Source organism: Hemitrygon akajei, chromosome 7, assembly GCF_048418815.1.
Source record: "Hemitrygon akajei chromosome 7, sHemAka1.3, whole genome shotgun sequence".
In the NCBI taxonomy this organism is placed as follows: domain Eukaryota; kingdom Metazoa; phylum Chordata; class Chondrichthyes; order Myliobatiformes; family Dasyatidae; genus Hemitrygon; species Hemitrygon akajei.
In genome coordinates, this window is record NC_133130.1 from 37589809 (window position 1) to 37616726 (window position 26918).

A 26918-nucleotide genomic window follows, 5' to 3' on the forward strand; every position below is an offset into this window, starting at 1 on the left:
GCAATTTAATGTGGATAAATGTGAGGTTATCCACTTTGGTTGCAAGAGCAGGAAAACAGATTATTATCTGAATGGTGGCCGATTAGGAAAAGGGGAGATGCAACAAGACCTGGGTGTCATTGTACACCAGTCATTGAAGGAGGGCATGCAGGTACAGCAGGCGGTGAAAAAGGCAAATGGTATGTTGGCATTCATAGCAAAAGGATTTGAGTACAGGAGCAGGGAGGTTCTACTGCAGTTGTACAAGGCCTTGGTGAGACCGCACCTAGAATATTGTGTGCAGTTTTGGTCCCCTAATCTGAGGAAAGACATTCTTGCCATAGAGGGAGTACAGAGAAGGTTTACCAGATTGATTCCTGGGATGGCAGGACTTTCATATGAAGAAAGACTGGATCGACTAAGCTTATACTCACTGAAATTTAGAAGATTGAGGGCGGATCTTATTGAAACGTATAAAATTCTAAAGGAATTGGACAGGCTAGATGCAGGAAGATTGTTTCCGATGTTGGGGAAGTCCAGAACGAGGGGTCACAGTTTAAGGATAAAGGGGAAGCTTTTTAGGACCGAGATGAGGAAAAACTTCTTCACGCAGAGAGTGGTGAATCTGTAGAATTCTCTGCCACAGGAAACAGTTGAGGCCGGTTCATTGGCTATATTTAAGAGGAAGTTAGATATGGCCCTTGTGGCTCAAGGGATCGGGGGTATGGAGAGAAAGCAGGTACAGGGTTCTGAGTTGGATGATCAGCCATGATCATACTGAATGGCAGTGCAGGCTCGAAGGGCTGAATGGCCTACTCCTGCACCTATTTTCTATGTTTCATTCGACTAGATCAGTGCTGATCTTTTATCTCAGTGCCAATTTCCTGCCCAACACCATATCCCTTGATTCTTTTAATAATTAGAAATCTTTCTGCCTATTTTGCACATAATCAGCTGTCTTATACATTTTAAATGTTATTTTAACTTAATGTCATTTAAGACATGAAGAAGTGGAAACATTTAATTGAATCATTAATGTTGCCTGTATCCTTAAAAAATGTTGGAATTGGAATTTACAATGGAAAAATGGGTAGAAAATATAAAGTATTTAATATGTTAATATATTTTGTTTCAAATTATACAAAACTAAGGATGTAACAGAATTTTTAAATGAGGCTTGAGTCATAATTACAGGTAGTCCCCGAGTTACGAACGTCCGACTTACGGACAACTCGTACTTACGAACCGAGGAAGGAGAACGCCGTCTGCCATTTTAAGTCGTTGCCGTTGACACTGTGTTGAGTGTTTAACTTTGTATTTGGCTTAAATTTTTCTTAGTAAGATTCATCCTGACCCTGTCCTCCCCCCTCCCCCCCCATTCTGGTCGGCTGGTGGCGCAGTGAGATCAGTGCTGGGCTCGAGATCGGAGGTTTCCAACTTCGATCCAGTGATAGACAGCTACCGTGCTGGGTTGATGTCGATCCAGTGACTCCCATACCATCTGTACCGGGTTGATGTCGAACTTGCAACTGGACTTCGTAAATAAAAACACTGCCACCTCCAGTTTAAATTCCCACACGGAATATTGGGGAGGATCAAATACCCAAACCCAGCACAGCCCCCACTTGTCCCATTTAGCCTGTCTCAGTGCAGTGGAGTTTAGGACCCGGGGAATTCAGTGCGGTGGTCCTTAGGACCCAGTGGACCTCGGGAGCCAGCGGAGCTCAGGACCCGCTGCCCGCAGTGTTTCTGTTCCATTGACGGAAGCGATCACGATTGAAAATAAAGTGGAAATAGTGAAGTGTTTGGAAAGAAGTGAAACGCTATCGGTCATTGGAAAAGCATTAGGCTACAGTCGGTCAACGATCGGAACAATTTTAAAAGATAACGAATAAAGTGAGAATAATGGAGCATGTGAAAGGCCCTGCCCCGACGAAAGCTACAGTTATTAATAAACGACACAGTGGTTTATTACACTATATACTAAGACAAATGTTTGACTAACTTATTTGGCTAAATAATACCGTATGTACTTGTTCCGACTTACGTACAAATCTGACTTAAAGACGGACTCAGGAACGGAACTTGTACGTAACCTGGGGACTGCCTGTATATTCATAGTCCAATTATTCATTGTCCATCCCTTTCTTGCTAAATTGTTCACTGTGGCCAATAATAAGGATGATGATTAGGATAAAAATAAAGTGAAATATTAATCTAACTGGCAAGAAGTTAACTTCCATGAAATATTTCAGAAAAAGTGTTTTGTATTTTCTAGGAATTGGGTAGGCAAATCCAAAATATAGCCAATTCCTTCTCCAACAGAAGGTTTTACTCTGCTCATCAATCATTGATCAGCTATAGCTGCAACTTCCTCTTTTCCCCTCTGACTATTTCTAAATGAATGGTGATAGCAAAATGGATGTCAATAATGGTAGTGACTCGGACTTCTACTGAAGCAAGGTAAGAAACAAATGCATTGTAAAAGACACAATTTAAAGCAATAGCCGAAATGCACCAAAATTGTATACTTCCAGCTACATCAGTCAGCATCTTGACTTGAACCTTACTATAAGTTCGATTTCCCCCTTTTATTCGTCTTGATTCCTGTTTTCATTTGTCGAGAGCAGGGGTTCCCAAACTTTTTTATGCCATGGACCAAGTTGGAAACCCCTGGTCTGTAGATTCATTTCAGAGCTGTAAGCATATAATCAAGGCTAATATGGCATAGTACTGAGGCAGTGCTGCACTGTTGTTATATGTGTTTTTTCTTCCCCTTCCTCTGATGTACCTTGCCTACCAGCTCTTAATTTGCACATGCCTCCAACCCATCCTCTTTGAGACCCTCCTTGCCCCAGCTTCTCTGTTTTGCAGCTAACTGTATCCAAACCATAGCTTCTCTGTCATGCCTTCTCTTTTTTGTTAACCCTGTCTTCTAAATCTACTTCATGTCCCAATGGCTGTGTTTTCGACAGTTGTCAGAAAATATTGATAATCCGGGGTACGTTAGGTCTGTGGTGTGAGCTTTTGTACTTCCCTAATTTGATGGCATATTGCATATTTAGCAGGAAATTATATATCGGTTTGACATTTTGTTGGTGGTCGATAAATATAATGTGGCAAGCATTTGGTCCATAATGACAGACAAGGAAGCTCGTTGAACTCAACAACTGTTTTTATTGAGAGACTCAAAACAGACCGGGCACCATGACCCAGAGTGTGAACCCCACCAGTCTCACACAGACAGGGGGAGATGACTATCACACACCCCAGTTAAAGTTAGGCTGACCCACAAATACACAACTGTATAACCCAAGCTAAAATGTAACAATAAATGAACTGGAACTTATAATAACCATATAACAATTACAGCATGGAAACAGGCCATCTCGGCCCTTCTAGTCCGTGCCGAACGCTTACTCTCACCTAGTCCCACTGACCCGCACTTAGCCCGTAACCCTCCATTCCTTTCCTGTCCATATACCTATCCAATTTTGCTTTAAATGACAATACCGAACCTGCCTCTACTACTTCTCCTGGAAGCTCATTCCACACAGCTACCACTCTCTGAGTAAAGAAATTCCCCCTCATGTTAACCCTTAAACTTTTGCCCCCTAAGTCTCAACTCATGTCCTCTTGTTTGAATCTCCCCTACTCTCAATGGAAAAAGCCTATCCACATCAACTCTATCCCCCTCATAATTTTTAATACTTCTATCAAGTCCCCCCTCAACCTTCTACGCTCCAAAGAATAAAGACCTAATTTGTTCAACCTTTCCCTGTAACTTAGGTGCTGAAACCCAGGTAACATTATAGTAAATCTTCTCTGTACTCTCTCTATTTTGTTGACATCTTTCCTATAATTCGGTGACCAGAACTGCACACAATACTCCAAATTCAGCCTTACCAACGCCTTGTACAATTTTAACATTACATCCCAACTCCTATGCTCAATGCTCTGATTTATAAAGGCCAACATACCAAAAGCTTTCTTCACCACCCTATCCACATGAGATTCCACCTTCAGGGAACTATGCACCATTATTCTTAGATCACTCTGTTCTACTGCATTCTTCAATGCCCTACCATTTACATGTATATCCTATTTGGATTATTCCTACCAAAATGTAGCACCTCATAACTTCCCACCATAATCCCACCAGTATTTTAATGCAAGAACAATAAGAAATGCAGGGGTGGGCTGTCAACCAGGCCCCCCCCCCAAATCAGACTGCCCCACCGGAGGGGTCAACCGTCCCCAGCAACCCTATAGTCCATAGCAAAGTCCAAAAGTTCCAGTGGGTGTCAATACTGCCACCTGTCTGTGTGAGGCAGGAGGTAGGGTTCCTTCCTTCAGCCTTGCTGGGTTAGTGGTGGCCAAGGGGTGACACGGTGCCAGCTGGTCCTGGTGCAGCACGACTGTCTTCTGCCACTCAGGTAACCGCACCCAATATCCCACATCAGAGGTGCAGTCGAGCACCTCTCCCGGCCCCTTCCAATGGCTTCCAAGCCTGGGGGATAGTCCCTTCTTCCGGGAGGGGCAGTAGACCCATACTGGGGCCCTCACCACGTACTGCTGCATTGGCACCTTAGACTGGTGGCCCAGCCCCTTCTGGAACTTGCAAGCATCGCAGCAGTGCACGAACAACTTCACGTCTTGCCTGTACCCAGGCTAATAGAAGTTTTCATGCCCAACATCTTTGTACTGTGGTGTGGAGCCCCTGGGGGACCACCAGCTGCAAGAGATGTCTGTCACCATCAGACAACTACCACCGCCTGAAGAGCAACCTGTCATGGACCTCCAGCGGTCCCCACTGCGAGTATGGGGTAGTGGTCTCTGGGTCTAGGGCGGAGACCTCTGCCCACTCTGGTCGTCGTCCCACAGTCAACCATTCCCTCACCCAGGCCAATTTGGGATTGCTCACCTGTTCACTGCGCAGCTGTTCATGGTCCATAGTGGGGAGGTTGTCGCTGGCTGTCACCTGAAGTGCTGTCACTTGCCCGTGGTTCAGCTGTGTTGTGTTGGGCTGCTGCAAAGTGTGCTGCACTGCCGTGGGCCGCTGTGAAACTGACGGTGGTTGCTGCCCCCACTGGGACTGCTTCCTGGAGCTGCCCTGCTGGAGGACTACAGCTTCAGCACTGAGGTAGAGTGTTGCACCCGACACATCCACGCAGGCCCCCCAGCGGGACAGCAGGTCCAGGCCAAGGATGCAGGGCTCTCGAATGTCGGAGAGCCACACCTTGTGCTCCACTGTATTTTTCCCCACTGCAATACGCAGCCTCCTCTTCCCTCGCATCACCACACAGTTGCCGGTGACCGTAGCCAGTTGGACCACCGTCGTTGTCCACCCAGGTGGGGATGGTTGGTCCGTGTTGGGGAGGACACTGGGATGGATGATAGTGATGGTTGACCCCGTGTTCAGCAACGCACGGCATCTGATGCCCTCCATGATACAGTCCACATATAAGCCTTGCTCTTCACCCGGATGGCCCACCCAAAAGGGTTTTGCTGGAGGGTTCAAGCAGCGCTCCCCACTTGGCATCTCCCCATGGCTTCTCTGAGCTGTGGCGTGGTGCCGGTGTGGGGCAGTCCCGGGCCAGATGTCCTGCCTCATCACAAAGATTGTTTCGTCACCCGCGATGGGGTTGGTATGGCACTGGTTGGACCTGTCTCATGGGCTCCTCCTTGTCACTTTCCTCCTTACCCTTGGTGACACAAACCCAGGTTTGCTGCGTGCGGGGAAACTGGAGCACTTTGAGGGGGCTAAAATTGCTTCCGCCCTCTCTGCCTCGGCCAATGTTCATTCAATGACATCAAATGTACATGCTGCCAAAGGCACTTCAGCATCAGTACCTTTATATAGGGGTAGAGGGCAAGCTCTTCCTGGGCTGTGAGAGGGAACTGGGGGTAACCAAGCTGAGCACAGTGGTGAAGATGAGCTGCTAATATTCCCAGACTTTCTCCCAAAAGGCCTCATCTGCTGCACATTTCCTCCCTCATTGCTTCCACCAACAGCCTCTGCTCAAAATGCTGCTCCAGCGCCACTACGAGAGCTCAAAAGCCACTTTGCTCCACCAACAATGTAGGGCATCTCCCTCCAGTGCCAGGGCAAAGTGCACCACTGTCTCGGTGGGGCTCCACCCATTGTGCCATGCGACAAGTTTGATTTGCCCCAGACAGCTGGTACCATTGTATCTGGGGAGCTTCAAGGTAGACCTTGAGACACAGATCATCGAGGCCCTTTGATTTTCCTCTTGCACTGCCAGCGCCTGCCATGGTTCCCATCCTCCCATGGCTACGGCATCTTAGGTTTTCTGGTGTGAGTCATGACGGAGGCGAGTGATGCGCACCACTCTGTCCCCCCGGTTGGGGAGCCTGGGTACACTTGCTCCGTTCGGGCTCCCTGGAAAAGCACAATGTGCCGTTCCCAGGTACTCCCTCCGGGTCTTGTCTTTACGATACCTGCCCATGGGTGTGGGGGAGGCATGCTACTCAATCCCTCATCCTATTCCCCGGGTCTTGAGGCACTCTATCCAACGTCATAGTTCTTCAATCTTGTTGCTGATCTCACATCCCACTCCTGACACCAATGTGGCGAGCATTTGGTGCATAATGACAGATGAGGAAGCTCGCTGAACTCAAAAACTGTTTTATTTTTTTTAACAGACACAAGACAGACCGGGCACCATGACCCAGAGAGAGAACCCAGTCTCACAGACGGGGTGAGGTGACCATCACACACCCCGGTTACAGTAGGGCTGACTCACAAATATACAAGCAATAACTGTATAACCCAGTGGTTCCCAACGTGGAACGTACCCCACAGGGGGGTAATTTGATTTTTAAGGGGGGCAATTCGAGAATGAGTTATTAACAGTGAATTTTTTCTAGTAAGTCTGTGTGAGTATGAGTGTGTGTGCAAGTTAATACATATGTGCATATACAATATGCATACATAAAAATACTTGTGTGTATGTACATGTGTAATTGCGTATGTACTGTATATATAGTGTATCACCATCATTACAACCATCAAATGGCTTTCATAATTAAATTAATGAATTGACTGATGTAGGAAGGAACGAATGAACAAGTCCAAACGCGTAAGAAACTCGAACGAGGTCGCGCCAATGCTGCTTTTTGCAGTAGCTTTCGGTTCTTGGTGGTGTGAAGGTGTGTACATTGCGTCATCTCTTTTAAACGATGTATCTGTCTTTGTATGCTGTAGAAACGAATCGGCATTGTTTTATTTATTTATTATTATTTTAATATCACTTAATTTTTTTTTACAATTTCTTAGTAATTTCTTCCTCAGAACTTTAACAGTCCTTTGGTTCTTTTATTTTTCTCTTTCATGAATGCCATGTTCTTTGGAAGCTTGTTTAAACCAAGTTAATGGTCTTTTAGGCTTCCTCCAGGTGAATAGGAGTTCACTTTTTGAATAATAAGAATTATATATCACCACAGGGGGCATCAGGATTTTAGAGGTGATTAGGTGGGGCATGGCCAAAAAAAGGTTGGGAACCACTGGTATAACCCAAGCTAAGATGTAACAATAAATGAACTAGAACTTTCCACCATAATCCTACAAAGGCATTTTAACACAAGAGCAATAAGAAATGCACCACGCCCATCCCTCCCCCAATATTCAGAATGCTTGCTGCTCTTATTTTGTGATTGGCTGAGCACCTACAGGTTCAAACCAAGGTAAACAGCAATGAAGATTGGCATCAGGGTAGGATGAAGACTAATGGCTATTTTCCTCAAAATATGCCCAGATGTAGGATTTCCTAAATCCCACCTCATTGTTGCATTTACCTATTGCCGTATTTTTTTCACAACCCAATGCAACAAAACAAACTATCTACGTGCAAGTCACTTCTCTTCAGATGACCCCACTGTTTATCCTTTCTTGATGTGTGTGTGCGACTGGCACATAAAGACAATGATGGGAGGAGCTGGATGGAAAATCCTTTGCAGACGAAAGTTTAGCTGCTGTTGTCTGCAAGGTTGGTGTGCCATTTTAGTGAAAGGTGGTGTTGCTCTTCAGCAACTTCACAGCCTGTCCACCCCTTCCAAGTATTATTGGAAATCTGACAATTATTGACCCAAAACATAAATATTATATTCATTCACAGTCTACCCTTGCTTCTTAAAGAACTTAGGGTGTCTTAAATTTGTTCCATTCCTGCCAGATCATGAACACTTCCCCTTTGCTATAATTCCTTGGTGATTCCAACCATGTTTGGCCAGGTCTGTGAAGCTCTTCATGTCAAACTTCAATTCCTTTTATCCAGGTCTGTAATTTATTTAGTACAGAGATCTGGATTACTGTGGCCGAATATCATAATAAAATTAAAATCTTAACCTTAGGCATCGCTTACTGAGCCCCCAGATTAGCTCTTTCTAAAAAAAATTTCAGGCCTTATTTATTTTTATTTTATTTTGTTTAGCGATGCAGCACAGAGTAGGCCTTTCTGTCCCGTCGAGCCATGTTGCCCTAGCAAGCCTACAACCCGGAATAACCTTAACTTAATCAAGGGATAACTTACAATGACCAATAAACCTACCCAGTTTATCTTTGGGCTGTGGGAGGAGATTGGAGGACCCGGGGAAATCCCACTGATTCCATGGGGAGAACATACAGAAACTCCTGACATAATGCCATCCGAGTTCAACTCCAAACTCAGAATGCTCTGAATTGTAATAGCATCACGCTAACTGCTATGCTCCTGTGGCTTATAGCTGATAATCTTCAGAATTAAGACCTTAAAACATAGGAGCAGAAGTAGGCCATTCATCCCATCAAGTCTGCTCTGCCATTCAATCATGGGCTGAATCAATTCTTCCAGTCATCCCCATTCCCCTGCCTTCTCTCCATACCCTTTGATGTCCTGGCTAATCAGGAACCTATCTATCTCTACCTTAAATGCACCCAATGACTTGGCCTCCACAGCCGCTCGTAGCAACAAATTCCACAGATTTACCACCCTCTGACAAAAGTAATTTCTCCGCATCTCTGTTCTAAATGGACGTCCTTCAATTCTGAAGTCATGGCCTCTTGTCCTCGACTCTCCTACCATGGGAAATAACTTTGCCATATCTAATCTGTTCAGGCCTTTTAACATTGGGAATGTTTCTATGAGATCACCCCTCATTCTCCTGAACGCCAGGGCTTACAGCTCAAGAGCTACCAGACATTCCTCATACGGTAACCCTTTCCTGGAATCAATCTCATGAATCTTCTCTGAACTCTCTCCAATGTCAGTATATCCCTTCTAAAATAAGGAGTCCAAAACTGCACACAATGCTCCAAATGTGGTCTCACGAGTGCCTTACAGAGCCTCAACATCACATCCCTGCTGTTATATTCTGTATCTCAAGAAATGAATGCCAACATTGCATTTGCTTTCTTCACCACCGACTCAACCTGGAGATTAACCTTTAGGTTATCCTGCAAAAGGACTCCCAAGTCCCTTTGCATCTCTGCGTTTTGAATTCTCTCTCCATCTAAATAATAGTCTGCCCTTTTATTTATTCCACCACAGTGCATAACCATACACTTTCCAACATTGTATTTCATTTGCCACTTTTGCCCATTCCTCTGAACTAACTAAGTCCCTCTGCAGGCTCTCTGTTTCCCCAACATTACCTGCTCCTCCACCTATCTTTCTAACGTCAGCAAATTTAGCCACAAGTCCATTAATCCCATAGTCCAAGTCATTGACATACATCGTAAAAAGTAGTGGTCCCCACACCGACCCCTGTGGAACTCCACTGGTAACTGGCAGCCAGTCAGAATAGGATCCCTTTATTCCAACTCTCTGTTTTGCTGGTAATTCCCCTGTAATTCCATGGGCTGTTACCTTTGCTAAAGCAGCTTGTCAAAGGCCTTCTTGAAATCTAAGTACACCACACCTACTGCATCTCCTTTGTTTACTCTGCTTGTAATTTCCTTTAAAAATTGCAGTAGGTTAGTCAGGCAAGATTTTCTTTTCAGGAAATCATGCTGGCTTTGGCCTGTCTTGTCATGTGCCTCCAGGTACTCTCTAATCTCAACCCTAACAGTCGATTCCAACAACTTCCCAACCACTGATGTCAGGCTAACAGGTCTATAGTTTCCTTTCTGCTGCCTCCCACCCTTCTTAAATAGCAGAATAACATTTGCATTTTCCCAAACCATGTTGCTATGGAGTTCAAAGGGGTAGTTAATGCCAGAATTCAAGCTCTCTGAATGCAGAAAAACCACATCAGCTTACTACTTAGCTGCCCCACCACCATTCTCTACTTCCTACCATAATATTTATAAGGACATTCATCATCTGGCAATGCAACCTGAACCAAAAAAGATTTGATAAATATGGAATGTGTATTTGTATGGAAACAAAAACAATAGTTGAGATAAACGTCAATGTGACTTCCTGTCAGATTTTTAAAATTGATTTGTGGAAAGGCTGGCATCACAGGTTATATTTCTCATACCAAATTGCCCAAGAGAAGCTGATGTCTTGAATTGATGCCATTCTTTTGCTGAAGATACTTCCACAGTGGTATTGAGAATAAAGTTGCACAAATTAAAAATGTGTCGATGAAGAAAAGGCACTGAGGTTGAAAACCAAGGTGATGGTCTATGTGTAAGTAGTTTGTGGAGTTGGGTAATGTTCTCATGCACCAGCTATCCTTGTCTCTATTTCTTGATAATACCCGTCACATGTTTTGGAGGTGCCATTTGAATTTAGGCTCTGCATGTGGATAGTTTGGATTTAAGGGATTCATGAGCACCAGTAAGTGTTGGTTTGATTAATGGTTGTTACCTTGTGATATACAGGAAGTAACAACCATTAAGCAAACCTATACTTCTGAGTGGTCCTAAAAGATGAGTCATTCTCACTGTGCATGATTCTGTTTGTTATGAGAAGTACAGTGGTTTGTTTTAGAGGACATATTTGCAGTAAATTTGTGTGTTTGTTCATATCAATGTAAGAATTTCATTTGTGATTCTGGACGATTCAATCTTTCTAGCTTTCTGTTTAATTTTTTCTCATTTACTTTAAGCAGCAAATATCTACCCAGTGCATTAGGGTTCACTGTTGGTTTAGTGTGCAAGTTATGAAAAATATTGGAAATGTGAAATAATACAAAATACTTCAAATACTAGTGGATTACACAGCATCTCTGAAGGTAGAAATTGAGTCATTGTTTCAGGGTATTGACATTCAGCAGAATATTACCCAAAAATGTGTGAAAAGAAAAGCAAAAAAAAAGTGGAAAAATATTAACATATACAGGAGAAAGTATGCAGATATTGGAAATGCAAAGCAACACCCTCAAAATGCTGGAGGAACTCAGCAGTTCAGGCAGCATCTATGGAAATGAATAGAGACTTGTTTCAAGCAGAGACCCTACTTCAGGACTGAGAAAGAAGGGGGGAAGATGCCTAAATAAAAAATTGGGGGGAGGGGAAAGAGGCTAGTTGGAAAGTGATCGGGTGAATCCAGGTGGGTGGGAAAGGTCAAGGGTTGAAGGAGAAATTTGATAGGAGAGTGGACCATAGGAAAAAGGGAAAGAAGAGGGGACCCATGGGGAAGTAATAAGCAGGTGAGAAGAGGTAAAAGGTCAGAGTATTTGAGATTTTTTTTCAATAATCATGGTAGCTAGAATTAAATTGATAGGTGCACATCTGGTGTGATTGTGGGTGGCAACTTTCCAAAAAAAAAGACAGCCAGTTGTAACCAAATTCTGAGATGCATAGTTTATACTGGGCCCCTGTCAGCTTTGGCTCCACGGTCTTCTAATTAGATAATCACAGGTTCTAACCTTATTTCAGGGTTTGAGTTTGTAATCTCGTACAGTATTCAGTTGTCAAAAGTGTTGTCTTGCAGGTGAGGCATTACCTTAAGATCCCATCTGCTGCTGTTGATTATGAATTATCCTGTACTGCTTATCTATGTAAAAGCAGTGATGCCTTCTGGAACTAAGCCATTATTCTCAATAACGTCAGATTATATAGATATTAATTTATTTGCACTTAAATACCTCCTTGTTTGCAAACTGATCACAATATTTCTGAGCATTGTAGTGATTATAAATGTTTCCCGGGATGAACTTTGAATCTAAATTTTTTCTTGCTTAAATTAAAACTTTACATTTGATTTTGTGGAAATATCCAAAAGATAAGCACTTTTCTAGAGTTGGCTCTGATAAATGGAATAAATACTTGATGTATTGCAACATACACAAAATGCTAGAGGAACTCAGCAGGTCAGGTTGGAAATGAATAGATAATCGACGTTTCAAACTGAGACCCTTCTTCAGGACTGAGAAGGAAGGGGGAATACGCAAACACGAGGAAATCTGCAGATGCTGGAAATCCAAGCAACGCACACAAAATGCTGGTGGAACGCAGCAAGCCAGGCAGTATCTATAGGAAGAAGTACAGTTGACATTTTGGGCCAAGACCCTTCATCGGGACTAACTGAAAGAAGAGATATTAAGAGATTTGAAAGTGGGGGGGAGGGAGAGATCCAAAATGATAGAAGACCGGAGGGGGTGGGATGAAGCTAAAAGCTGGAAAGTTGATTGGCAAAAGGGATACAGAGCTGGAGAAGGGAAAGGATCATGGGACAGGAGGCCTAGGGAGAAAGAAAGGAGGAGGGGAGCAGCAGAGGGATCATGGGATTTCTCTTACTTCTGTTAATGCCCCTCCTCCTCTTCTTACACCATCCCTTATTAATTCCCCCCTTTTTTTCCTTCTCCTCCCCCCCTCCTCCCCAGCCCTCCCATCCCATGATCCTTTCCCTTCTCCAGCTGTGTATCCCTTTTGCCAATCACCTTTCCAGCTCTTAGCTTCATCCCACCCCCTCCTGTCTTCTCTTATCATTTCGGATTTCCCCCTCCACTTCCCATTTTCAAATTTCTTACTATCTTTTCTTTCAATTATTCCTGAAGAAGGGTCTCTGCTCGAAACGTCGACTGTACTTTTATAGATGCTGCCTGGCCTGCTGATTTCCACCAGCATTTTGGAAGGGGGAATTAAAAAGGTGGGGGGAGGGGAAGGAGGCTAGTTGGAAGGTAATAGGTGAAGCCATATGATTGGGAAAAGTCGAGGGCTGGAGAAGAAGGAATCTGATAGGAAAGGACAGTTGGACCAGTTGAGAAAGGGAAGAAGGAGGGGACCCAAGTGGGCAAGTAATAGACTGGTGAGAAGAGGTAAAGGGTCAGAGTGGGGAAGAAGGCGTGGAATTTGTTTACTGAAAGGAGAACTCGATATTCATTCCATCAGGTTGGAGGCATGAATCACCACAAGTGGTACCCATTCATTTTAATTCTGATTCCTATTACCGTTCTGATGTCCATAGCCTCCTCCTGTGTCAAGATGAGCCCACATCAGGGTGGAGGAGCAACATCTTATATTCCCTCTGGGTAGTGACGAATGGTGCAGAGGTGCTTGATGAAGCGGTCCCTTAATTACAATGAGACTCGTCAGTATAGAGGAAGCTGCATAAGGAGCACTGAACACAATAGACAACCTCAACAGATTGTATTGATACATTATTTCATTATCTATATTGGCTTCTGTCAGCCTTAAACCTTTGGTTGTTTGCTTTATTTGATTTTGACAAGGAAAAAATGGAATGCTAATCTCAATGATATAACTTTTTGGCATCATAGATAATTATTTCTCGTATTTAATAAATAATCCATGTCTGTTTTTCTTTATTGATGTATTTTCTAAATTAACTTGAATTAAATCTTGTGTTTATGATTACTATGCTATCTGAGGGTGGGAGTGCGCTGTCAACAGAATTCTGCCAATGCTTCTCTGGATTATTGAGTAAGAACACACCCACAGCTAAAATTGAAATTCTGTGCTAAGTGGTATGTCTTTATACATGTAACATTTCTCATGTCTCTGCATGTTCTGGTACAGGTGGTGAAGTATTTACATGTTATACTTTTAAATTGGATTAAGGTTTTCAGTAGCTTAACGGAGTTGCAATAGAACCATATTGCTGCAGTTTGGCATCATTTCAATTGGGCAAAGTTTCAATTGGCCTTTCTTCCCCTATATTCAAATGATATTTGAAATATGCAGAGCCTATAAATAATTATTAAAGTGGTTGCGTAGAATTTTTAAAAATCTGCTTGCAAGGTCCAATGATAGGATGATAACTGTGTTTGGATAATTGAAGTTCAGTTGGCTATTCTGATTTTTCTGTTGTGAATGAGGTTAAAAAGTGATTCTCTCTGTTCACTAAAAACAAAACATTCATGTTGCATGTCATGAATTTAGTTTTGATTCTGACATTTCCCCTGTCAGTCCAGTGACTTTTCTGCTGTTGTGCAACTTGAGGCCTCAGGCTCCAGGTTTGCAGCTCAATGCCATTAGTTTTTCTAATGTCACAATAACTATTGAAATTGGGGTGCATTGGCTGAACCATCCTGCAACGTGTGGGCTGAAAGCAGTTTGGGTTTTTAATGTATCCCAAAAACATGAAAGATGCAACAGTTTTAGAAAATATATTAACCTTGTGTGGTTATGCAACCATGGTGGTGTCATCTTGCCTTTAGAATACTTCCTCTTTGGGATGTATATATCCTATGCCTTCCAAATTGCTTCCAGAAATTCCAACCATTGCTGCTCTGTTGTCATCCCTGCCAGTGTTATTTTCCAATCAATTCTGGCCAACTCCTTTATCATGCCTCTGTAACTCCCTTCACTCCACTGTAATACTGAGACATCTGACTTTAGCCTCTCCTCTAATTTCAGGGTGAATTTAATCATATTATGATCACTTTCCCCTTGGGGTTCTTTTACCTTGTGTCCCCTAATCAATTTTCCCTCAGGGATTACTCCCAAAACATTCTCCATGGGTGAAAAGCCTCATGGCAGCAGAGGTTTGAGATCAGAGCTTTCCTTCTCCTAAATGAGCTGCCAACCATGGCTGACTGGCCTTATCTGCCCAAAGTGGCCGGTTTTAAGGCGCCAGTAACCTGCCTTTCCCCCATTTCCTGTTAGTAGAAATGGTTCTGCCAGGCTTAATAGTTAGGCCACACATGAAGGCCTGAAAGTAGTCTTGGTTGTCAGAGGCCATTTGAGATGCATGCCATGAGGAGCATTTGATGGGTAGTGGGAACTTACTTCCCCAGATATGGCAACCTTAAGAAATCCTTTGCATGGTCAACATTGTTTTATTTAGATTTAAGAAGATTACAGCTTAACTAAGGAATCTGAGAAAAATCTGATAATGGGAGAACAGTTGAAAGATGTATTTAACTATTTTATATTAAAATTTTTGCGTATTAGCATGCGGAGCTCTACTGATTTTATCTAAGCAGGTGAAGCTGGGAACACTTATGAATTTTAGCTTTTGATAGCCACTTTGTACTTTTGAGTTGGCCAAATTGCTTGAGTTATATACTCTTGCATAGACTATTTGCGAGATTTCCATGATATTTTATTTGGATTCAAAAGCACCTTTGCTCTTTAGAATTAATTGAAGATAATTAACTTTGCAACACTTTTAGTTTTGAAAGTATAGTCCTTCGGGCTACTTAAATTTGAATCAAACAGTCAATTGTAAATTTAAAATCTAGTCATTTAATTGGGCTTTTGAACAAAGAGGCCTAGCATTTGCTAGAATCAGTTGCTGTAATGCAAGTGTATATAAAAATGTATAGAAGAGAAAAAGAAACATTCTCCTTTGAAGCAGGCTGTAAATTAACAAGAAGTATCAATGAAAATTTTCCTCCCAGTTCCCATCGGCAAAAGATCAAAATGTGGAAATGTTAATTCAATAGTAGAGTCAAAAGTATTCACAGTATAATTGTATTAATTGAAGCAGTTTGTGTCTCACCTGCGCCAGCATTCTATTGTAACTCAGGGCCTGATATGCAAGGAAGTCTGGGAGACTGAAAGACAAATGAGTATTGCTTTGTTGTGTTTCATGTATAAAAGCATGGTTTTAAATTTTAAGCTGTCATGTTTACAAGTACCGTAGATTCCGGATTATAAGCCGCTACTTTTTCCCCACATTTTGAACAGCTTTGAACTCTGCGGCCTTTAATCCAGAGCGGCTAATACATGTTTTTTTTTTCATGCCGCCTCGTAAACATTTTGCCTCGTAACAGTAGACCAATAAAATTGATGAGTAGTTCACAGAGGTCCAATGAAATTGTACGATAAATCAAGCGCACTTTCACAATTAAATTATTGTAAATCAGTCATTTGTACTCACCCTCATCAACATGGAAAACACTCGAAGAAAAGCACATCAGACCCGAGCACATCAGACCCGAGCACATCAGACCCGATCGCGTTACGCGAGCTCATCAGACCCGAGCTCATCAGACCCGAGCGAAAACGCTGCTTTTAAGTTAAAGGCGATCAATAACTTTTCCTGGTAGGCTGCAGTATATATATTTTTACCAGTCACTAGGAGATATTGGAATGTTGTTCGTGCTGTTCAGTAAAAAAGTATATGCAACGTAATTTGTGTTACCGATACGTATGTATATTTAAAAGTAGCCGTATTACAGGCACGGTTCGAAAAAAAGCATTTGCAATATATATTTGTTTGTTACCATATGGATTTAATTAAAAGTTAAAAAATCCTCACGTGTAATATCTTTCTGTGTAAATATCTCATATTACAACGTGGGACACCTGCGGCCGAAAATCCGGTGCGGCCTAAAATCCGGTGCGGCCTGTACAAGTAAAAAATTGATTTTATTTCTAAAATTAGAGCCAGCGGCTTTTAATCAGGTGCGCTCTGTAGTCCGGAATCTACGGTAGTATTTGTATTATACAGAGGATTTGTTTATTTCAATGAAAATTATGCTGATACGAATGTAGTTTATTGAGATCACCTAAGCAGGTGACATCTATTAAGGTCTGGAGGGAAAAGAACACATTCTTGTCTTAATGTTCCACTTTCAGTTGCTTAACTGTCAGCTCTGTAAGTTGTTAGGTCATTATAGCCATTGGCTGAAGATCAAAATACTCTTTCAATGTTCTGTCCTGAATTGAGAAGTTAATTGGGACACATTGCATTGAAATAGTTAAAAAGGTATCAAAAAGACAATCTACCGTTTAACTGAGAAGCAAATTATGCATTGAAATGAAATATAGAACAAATTACAACACTATGAATACTACTACAGTACTATAAAACTGTATATTAGTCCCTAATGGTTATCAATGGAAGAATTCATCCAGTGTACACTGCTGTGTTCTTTTGATTGACTCTAAATGAATAACATCAGCTCAGATACCTGGTGGAGATAATGGACTGCTGTCACACAATGCAATCAATGATTGCATCCTCCAAATCTTTATATTGACTGCAACTTTGAAATGATTCAAGACAATACCTTCAAATACTTTGATTCCTAACTTGCTGAAGTCATGAAATTGTTTCATTTTTACTCCAAGCTATTTCTCTGGCATCTCTAAGCCTGAATGCTTGAAACTGCAGTGAGTAAAACAGTTTTGAATTGTCTTGCTCGTTATTTCTCGCCAACTGTCAGTGACAAAAATCACTGATTTTTTTTAACACAATGCAACTGATGCTGTTTACAAACTGTTCGCTCTAAGCATGGTAGTGTCTAATGGCTAGATAAGTGTATGCGACTGACTCTAGTTCAAACCTCAAACAAGAGAAGATCTGCAGTTGCTGGAAATCCAAGCAACAAACACAAAATGCTGGAGGAACTCAGCAGGCCAGGCAGCATGATTGGAAAAGAGTGCAATCGACGTTTTGTGATAAGAACCTTTGCAGAACTGAGAGAAAAAAAGATGGAGGGAGGAGAGGGAGAAACACAAAGTGATAGGCAAAATCGGGAGGGGCAGGATTGAAGTAAAGAGCTGAGAAGTTGATTGCTGAAAGAGATAAAGGGCTGGAGAAAGGGGAGTGTAATAGGAGAGGACAGAAGGCCATGGAAGAAAGAGAAGAGGGAAGCGATGGGTAGGCAAAGAGAGAGGGAAAAGAGGGATGGGGAATGGTGAAGGGGAAGGTGGGTGGCCATTACCAGAAGTTTGAGAAATCGATATTCATGCCATCAGGTTGGAGGCTACCCAGACCATATATAAGGTGTTGTGCCTCCTGAGTGTGGCTTCATCTTGACAGTAGAGGAGGCCATGGATAGACATATCAGAATGGGAATGGGACGTGGAATTAAAATGTGTGGCCACTGGGAGATCCTGCTTTTTCTGGGGTTTGTCTTGTTTTCAACTCTTCTTGTCTTGATGAGGTGCAGATAATGTGAATTTTTTTTAACAGTAGGTTAATTTTGTTAAGTTTTTTGATCCCAAGATTTTTACTTATGATTTAAGATGTTTGATACAGGGCTAGCAAGTTTAAGTGAAAGTTGTACAGTATATCTAAATGATCAATATTATTTGTTGTGAAATACATCATTAAACCATTTTACCTATATTTGATGATGAGTTTTAAAGTATGCATCTCCATTCAGTCTGAAGACTGGAAGGTGAATTAGATCTGTAGTTGCTTGTATTTCCAAATGTAGCTGCTGGCCACTTAAGAACTTTGCTTCGGAAGCTGACAACTGACAAGGCAGTTGTTTATATGGCCCTTGGCAGCTGTAGTATGCATCGTTACTGTTGAGAGAAAAACATTCTGTCAGAATAGATCTCCATTTATAACACAGGATTTCAAGAGAAATAGGATTTTGAATCAACAGAAAATCATTATACGGATAATTTTCTTAGAATGCAATCTCTCTGCAAAGCAGGCTTTGCCTTGTATTTTGATTTGTTTCTTTTCACCTCTACCCCTCACTTCTTTAAGCTAGCAATGCTTAATAGACAATTTTTTTTTCTTGAAACCTATTAGAAGGTCCAGACCATTTCTGTACAGAAGGGATCCTCATGATACTGCTCTGGAATATAGCTAATTACAGTAATATTTCTGAAAGATTAAAATTTTGAAACTGTAAACCTTATTCTTGTATGTTAGTCATCCTTGTACATGGTTTACAATTATTTTACATAATTGAAAACATTTTTTACATGATAAAATGTTAAGAAATACCAATCTTTACGAACAAAGACAAAGGTACATTTATTTGCATTACTAAAATTAAAGAAATACATTAGTACATAGTTTGTGATGTAGCCTCAAAATTAAAATAACAGAAACACTCAACAAGTTGAACAGCCCCTGTGGAAAGTGAAACTGAGTTAACATTTGGGGTTGAAGACCCTGCGTCAGATTTGTGGAAAAAAGAATGTTACAGGTTGCAGAGAGATGGAAAAGACAAAGTGAATTTCTGATGATTCCAGGCCAAGATTACAAATGGTTAAATGGGTTAATGAGGACAATTAGAATGTGATGATACAATTTAATGTACTGTTAAAGTAGGTCTGTGGCCCAGCAAGTTAGACTGTACTAATGGAGAGAGCAAAACTTGAGCCAATGGTAGAAATGGCCTTTGTGAAAGGAATAGAGAAAATAAGTTATCTGCAGTTAAAGAACTTGTTATCAAGTTTGTGAGGCTGCATTTTGTCTAGACAGAAGATAAGATTTTGTTTCTTAAGCAAAATGCAGCCTCAAAAACTTGACGACAAATTCTTTAACTGCTATCTTGAGGGCATTTTAGGGTGGATAAAGCCCCAGGACCTGACAATCTATTCCCTCAGACCTTGTGGGACGTTAGTGCAGAAATTGCAGGGGCCCTAACAAAGATATTTAAAACATTTTCAGCAACAGGAGAGGTGTCAGAGGATTGGAGGATAGCTAATGTTGTTCCATTACTTAAGAAAGGCTCTAAGAATAAGCTGTGAAATTAAAGGCTGGTGAGCCTGGCGTCAGTACTTGGTAAATTATTGGAAGGTATTCTAAGGGACCAGATATATAAGCATTTGGATAGATATGGACTAATTAGAGATTGTCAACATGGCTTTGTGTTTGATGAGTCATGTCTAACCAATCTTGGAGCTTTTTGAGGAAGTTACCAGGTAAGTTGCTGAAGGCAGGGCAGTGGATATTGTCTATATGGACTTTAGCAAAGCCTTTGACAAGATCCCACATGGTATTCAAGATGATGTAGTAAATTGGATTAGCAATTGGCTTTGAGGAAGAAGCCAGAGAATGGTAGTAGATGGTTCCCTCTCTGTCTGAAGACCTGTGACTAGTGGAGTGCTGCAGGAATTGGTGCTGGGTCCATTGTTGTTTGTCATTTATATCAATGATCTGGATCATAATGTGGTTAACTGGATCAGCAAATTTTTGGATTACACTAAGATTGGCGGTGTAGTGGATAGTGAGGATGACTCCTAAATCTTGCAGTGGGATCTGATGCAGCTGGAAAAACAGGCTGAAAAATGGCAGATGAAATTTACTGCAGACAAGTGTGAGGTTTTGCCCTTTGGGAGGACAACCCAGAGTAGGGCTTACACAGAGAGTGGTTGGGCACTGAGAAGTGGAATACAGATCCATAATTCCTTGAAAGTGGGGCATCACAGTTTGATAGTGTTGTAAAGAAAACTTTTGGCACATTGGCCTTCATAATAAAAATATTGAGTATAGGAGTTAGGATGTTATGTTGAAATTTTATAAGACATTAGTGAGGTCTAATTTGGAGTATCCTGTGCAATTTTGATCACCTACCTGCAGGAAAGATGTCAAAATGATTGAAAGAGTGCTGAGAGAATTTACAAGGATGTTGCTAGGACATGGGGACCTGAGTCATAGGAAAAGGTTGAATAGGTTTGGACTTTATTCACTACTTTATAGAAGAATGAGGGGAGATTTGATCAAGGTATACAAAATTATGAGAGGTATCGAAAGGGTAAATGCAAGCTGGCTTTTTCCACTGAGGTTGTGTGAGACTACAAATAGATGTCATGGGTTAAGATTAAAAGGTGAAATGTTTAAGGGGAAAGTGAGGGGAACTACTTCATTCAGAGGCTGGTGAGAGTGTGACCAGTGGAAGTGGTGGATTCGGGTTCAGTTTCCACATTTAAAAGATGTTTGAATAGGTACATGGGTGGGAGGGGTATGGAGGGTTATGGTCCAGGTGCAGGTCGATGGGACTAGGTAAATTAATAGACTAGATGGGCCAACGGGCCTATTTCTGTGCTGAGAATGGAGTACAGGTTTCCCTCGCCATCTAAAGGTAGAGCGTTCCTATGAAATGGTTAGTAAGCTGGAATGTCATAAAGTGAAGAAGCAATTACCATTTATTTATATAGGAAAAATTTGTGAGTGTTCCCAGACCCAAAAAAATAACCTACCAAATCATTCAAATAATACATAAAACCTACAATAACAGTAACATATACCGTAGATTCCGGACTACAGAGCGCACCTGATTAAAAGCCGCTGGCTCTAATTTTAGAAAGAAAATCAATTTTTTACTTGTACAGGCCGCACCGAATTTTCGGCCGCAGGTGTCCCACGTTGTAATATGAGATATTTACACAGAAAGATATTACACGTGAGGATTTTTTAACTTTTAATTAAATCCATATGGTAACATAAACAAATACATATTGCAAATGCTTTTTTTCGAACCGTGCCTGTAACGCGGCTACTTTTAAATATACGTTGCGTATACTTTTTTACTGAACAACATTCCAATATCTCCTAACGACTGGTAAAAAATATATATACTGCAGCCTACCAGGAAAAGTTATTGATCGCCTTTAACTTAAAAGCAGCGTTTTGGCTCCGCCGCTCCCCCCCGCCGTCCCGTTTATCGCAAACCGGCGTTTTCCCACAAGACGCGGCGAAACCGGGTGTGACGTCATAGCATCCCGCGATGTAGTACAGAAAACAAATATAGTTAAAACACTTCTAACTTTAACTAACAAATGAATTACTAAGCGAAAATATTATAAACTAAATAACTGCCATAAAGGCAGCGCAATGCTTTTCTTCGAGTGTTTTCCATGTTGATGAGGGTGAGTACAAATGACTGATTTACAATAATTTAATTGTGAAAGTGCGCTTGATTTATCGTACAATTTCATTGGACCTCTGTGAACTACTCATCAATTTTATTGGTCTACTGTTACGAGGCAAAATGTTTTTGGCGGCATGAAAAAAATAATGCATTAGCTGCTCCGTATTAAAGGCCGCAGAGTTCAAAGCTGTTCAAAATGTGGGAAAAAAGTAGCGGCTTAAAATCCAGAATCTATGGTAGTAACACAGGAATGATGATAAATACACAGCCTATATAAAGTAGAAATACTTTTCTGCAATCATCGCAGCACTGTCCACCGTAGCGAAAATCTCAGAAGCGCTCTAGGCTGAAACATGCGGTGCAAGCACTCTCGGAAGAAGCATTCTCTCCAGTAAACTTTAAGCTCTGAAACTGTCAAATCATACCAAATAACACATAAAAATACACAGCCTATACACAGTAGAAATAATGTATGTACAGTGTAGTTTCACTTACTGGAATCCGGAAGACAGCAAGCACACTGATGATGGTGTGTTAGGCTGAGTCGTTGGATGTTGGGGTGGTAGGAGACTGGGGTGTCATCTCATCTGTTTCCATCAGGGCAGGCAGGTCATCTTCTATGTCTGCCTGCCTCGATGTCGAAGGTTGAGGTTCGTTGTCTGCTGTGGGTGATGTGGAAGGCTTGAAAAATGACAGTATGCTTGACGGCTTAGCCTCGCGCTTTTTTCTATCATAGTTCTTTGTAAGCACTCAAACCATCCTGCAAATATGCCCTAAACCTATGTACCCTTTCAAAATTAAAGTCGTACTTTTCTACAATCCATTGTAGCGTTGTCAATCGCAGCAAAAATCTCAGGCAGTTGCTTCACGTTTAGTTCCTGGACGACTCCACTTTCGATCCATTTGCTACTGTGTTTGGTTTTGATCGTTATACTTTACTCTTGCAACTGCATCAGCTCTACATCTATCAGTTCTTGGTCATGGGATGCCAAAACCTGTTCAACATCATCTTTGTCAACTTCCACAAGCCAAGCTCACTTTGTCCTTACTTCATTCACCACGATCGAAATGCTTAATTATGTCTAGTTTTACGGTAAGTGTAACACCCTTACGAGCTCTTTTAGGCTTTTCTGATACCTTAGAACTCATCTTGCTAATGGATGCACAAAATAACTCTAGATAAAGCTCAGATGCTCACAGGCACGTGTTTAAGCAATGGCAGCGAGAATGCAGTTCCGGGGGAGGAGCTTGGCTGCTCGGGGCGCGCGCTGCCTTTTTCATGTGCTGCCTTTTTTCATAACAGTGAAAACACCTGTTAGCGAAAACAGGTAACTAATGTAGGTCTTTCATAACAGCGAGGTGTTGTAAACCGAACATTCAAAAAACGGGGGACACCTGTATTAAGGTGAAAGCTTAACAATAAACAGCTGCTCTGCAAAGCAATTACCCAATTTGTGTGAGGACACCACATTGTGAATACCAAATGCATTATATTAGCTTGTGTGAAGAGCTAGTGAATTGTTGATTCAGTTGAAAGAACTTTTTGGGCCTCTGGATAATTCGTAAAAGGAAAAAGACAAAAGGTTCTAAAGTCGGCCAGTTCCATCATGGGGAATAGCCTTTCCACCATTGAGAAATTCTATAAAAGGTGATGCCCAGCAAGGTGGCATCCATCATGGAAGAGCAACAAAGTTGGTTTCAGATCAAAAATCTTTCGTCAGAACTGAGACAGAGAAAAAGCTCTTTAAAGTTGCGGAGTGTTTGAGAAGGGACGGATGAAAGAAAGAAAATATCTGTCGAATGGTGAGGCCAGCATTGCCATGCGGATAAGCAGTAGATGAAGATATCTGGTTTATTTTGTAAGAGAATTAATACAAGAATGAAATGTAGTGCAGCAGGAGATGCCGAATGATCGAACTGCTAACAGAGGGAGAAAAATTGAGCTAATATTCCACTTACAGCAGAATTAATAAGTTCTGATACAGAGAAAAAAAGTTACATTTAATTGTTGAATTCTATATTGATTTTAAAGGCTGAAATGCGCTCAGAAGGAAGATGAGGTTCTTTCCCTTAAACTTGCATTAGGTCAGGAAGCCACAGATAATTTAGGTGGAGTGGGATGAAGAATTAAATGGCGGCTGAAAGTTACTTCTTCAGGCACAACATTTAAATTCCAGAAAGTCATCACCCAATCTCTCTTTGGTTTCTTTGTTGGAGGACATTGAGCACCAAATGCAGTGTTGGGAGGAATGCAAATTAATTGTTACTTCAATTAAGATTGTTTCACTTCCTGGATGTTTGGAAGGGAAGAGGTAAAAAGACATAGCATTTTCAGTGGAACCTTCTGGCAATCCTTAAAAAAAAAAGTGGCTCAGATTTTTTTCTTCCCATTTAGCATTGTCTGCCTTACTGGTCATTTCTTATGGCTTTGCATTTCACAGCTTTTATGTTCCTTAAAGTAACTACTATCATCAACTGGATGACTTAATCTGTGGTAATTTTGGCTTTACCCCTGAGATTAAAAGCATTTGGAAATGCTGGGGAAAAACTCCCATGTCACCTGAATCTGGGAACCAAAACCAGTTACCATTTCAGGCTGGCTGACCTGACTTTTTTCCCCAGCATGTTCTGTTTTTATTTCACATTTCCATTATCTATATTTTTAATTTTTACTTGCCTCGTTTCTTATCATTTCTCCCACCTCGCTCCAATGTGTAACAAATTAGTTTTCTTTCTGTCCCAGTTGTGATAAAGGGTTTATTTCCACAGATGTTGGCTGCTTGCTGAGTGTTTCCAGCATCTTCTATTTTAATTTCAGATTTCCTGTGTAGGCAGTCTTCAATATCCTCTTTAAGAAAATATTTTAACTTTTGTAATGTTGCAAAACTAGTCAGAAAGAAAAACTCACTTGATCCATGTAATTTATAATATGATTAATGATGATAGAATTTATAATGTTTTGAAATGACATCAGACGTTTAATGTTAAATACTGTAATGCTGGGAACGTTGAGATACAGTGCAAACTACAAGTTGTATTTGAAAATATAGGTAAAGTACATTCTGTTTGTTTCTTCGACCTTTGCCAGAAACAGTGAAATCTGACACTGAAATATAAATAGCAAATGGAGTCTTAAAATGATTCGTGCACATTTGGTGGCACAGTAATGCGGCTCTGAGCAAGTACAACTGGCCTTTTGCATCTGAATCCATCCTTGATTCTGGAGAACTGTCACATTGCTGTTCTGAACAGGAGTGTACACTAGAGCATATAAACTTTTGAAGAAAATGAATTGTGTTACGAGATGCAAGAATGATTGAATTGTATGCTAGCTTCGTTTAGATAATATGAGGTGTCCGGATTAAAGTTAATTTTTTTATGGAACAGTAACTAGGAATTTGTATTCGGGTAAGAATACTGAATTCATGTAGACTTTTGAATATTTTGAACTGGAGAAGTTTCACGATTTGCTCGATGTACTAATAACACGATATTCTGTGGCTTTTTTTATCCAACAGTTTTGAGGTTTTATAATTCACCAACTTTTAAATTCAGTACATTTCCTCCGCACGTCCAGGACCATCCAGGTAGTCGGTTATATTATACTGTTCCGGCTGCTACCAACCGGGTAACGGTACCGCAGCATTATAGCCAGGACCAACAGGCTCCAGAACAACTTCTTCCACCAGGCCATCAGACTGATTAATTCACACTGACACAGTTGTATTTCTAAGCTATATTGACTGTTCTGTTCTACATACTATTTACTATAAATTGCACATTGCACATTCAGACGGAGACGTAAAGATTTTTACTCGTGTATGTGAAGGATGTAATAAATAAATTCAAATTAGATGTCAACATTTGATGCTGTGTCTGCAGTAAGGAAAGAAGACACGGGCACAACGAGGGTAAGCGCTGCAGTAACCGATGCTTCTCTTGAAGTTGTCTAATTCGTGGAACTGCTAATATAGCAACCTTTTTGTTTGACGTGCTTTCATTTTGTTGGAGAATCAAGTCGATTCGATAACTTGGCGGGCGCTAGGACCGCGGTGAAACGCGACTACCGAGCGGGAAATGACGACCTAGGCCGTGATTAAAGCCTGGGCCTTTCCTGCGCCAGTGTCAGTCGCTAAGTTTGGAGCGCGTTAGTTCAACCACGAAGCGACTGCTACCGGGATCGATCGCTTAATTTTTAACAGGGTTCTTCAACGCAGTATATAGTTTGTTTTCTTCTCTTGGGATGCTGAATGCAACTCGTGTTGGAATCCAGAATTAATCATTTAAAAGGCCCCGAGGTAGGGAGGCGGAGATAAAAGGAGAAGCCAAAAAAGAAATATGTCAGAAAACTGAAACTGGAGGAACGGAGAAGGAAAATCGGGTGTTCCTTGGAGAGAAATTGACCCAGTTAAAGAAAAATATAATGTTAGCGATTTTTGTTTTGTTGGGGTGGGGGGGGGGGGTGGAGTTTGGGTGAATGGTTTAAGGAGAAAAGTGCTGTCTTTTTATGTAAGCAGATTGTGCATGTGAGGATATGACCAGGCCTTTTTAACGTCCTAAAAAATCACACTTATTTCAATGACCCAATAATTCACAAGAGACAAAATTTCCAAAAATAGTATAGCAGAGAAAATTACAGTGCCATCAAATTTCTATTTACATTTGATCCAACTATGTCTAAACTGCAGCAATTTAATTAGGAAGGGAAAGTCTACTTTATTCCTCCCAAAATATAATTATCATAGAAATGTATCCCAGAATCGTTTGAACTTTAGATCGGGCCCAAAGTAATTTCAGATTTATAGTTCTCACATTGATGTTCTCAGTCTCTTGATTGGATGGACTGTTGAATCACCACTGAATGTTTAATATGCATATTGTGAACAGCCAGAAACTTCCTGAACCAAATTTCGAGTTTTGATGAATTATTGGAGTTCTATCTTCAAGTTGAACTTGAAGGCAGATTTACAGGATAATAGCAAGATTATTTGTAGTGTGGAGGAACAGAGAAA

At 41.2% G+C, this 26918-nt stretch overlaps 1 protein-coding gene across 12 annotated transcripts in view; it reads left to right on the forward strand.

The window, feature by feature from the left end:
- Positions 1-26918, forward strand: part of ppm1ba (protein phosphatase, Mg2+/Mn2+ dependent, 1Ba) — a 212614-nt gene that overhangs the window by 88609 nt on the left and 97087 nt on the right. For 2 of the 12 annotated variants that reach the window (XM_073050664.1, XM_073050666.1), the window contains exon 1: positions 26015-26204. The exons of 6 other annotated variants lie outside the window; for them this stretch is intronic. The gene's annotated coding sequence lies outside the window, so the exon portion shown is untranslated. Of the gene's footprint in view, positions 1-2257; positions 2443-25798; positions 25818-26014; positions 26332-26918 lie in introns of those variants that run through there. 4 more of the 12 variants (XM_073050660.1, XM_073050667.1, XM_073050665.1 and 1 more) reach the window with 4 other exon arrangements.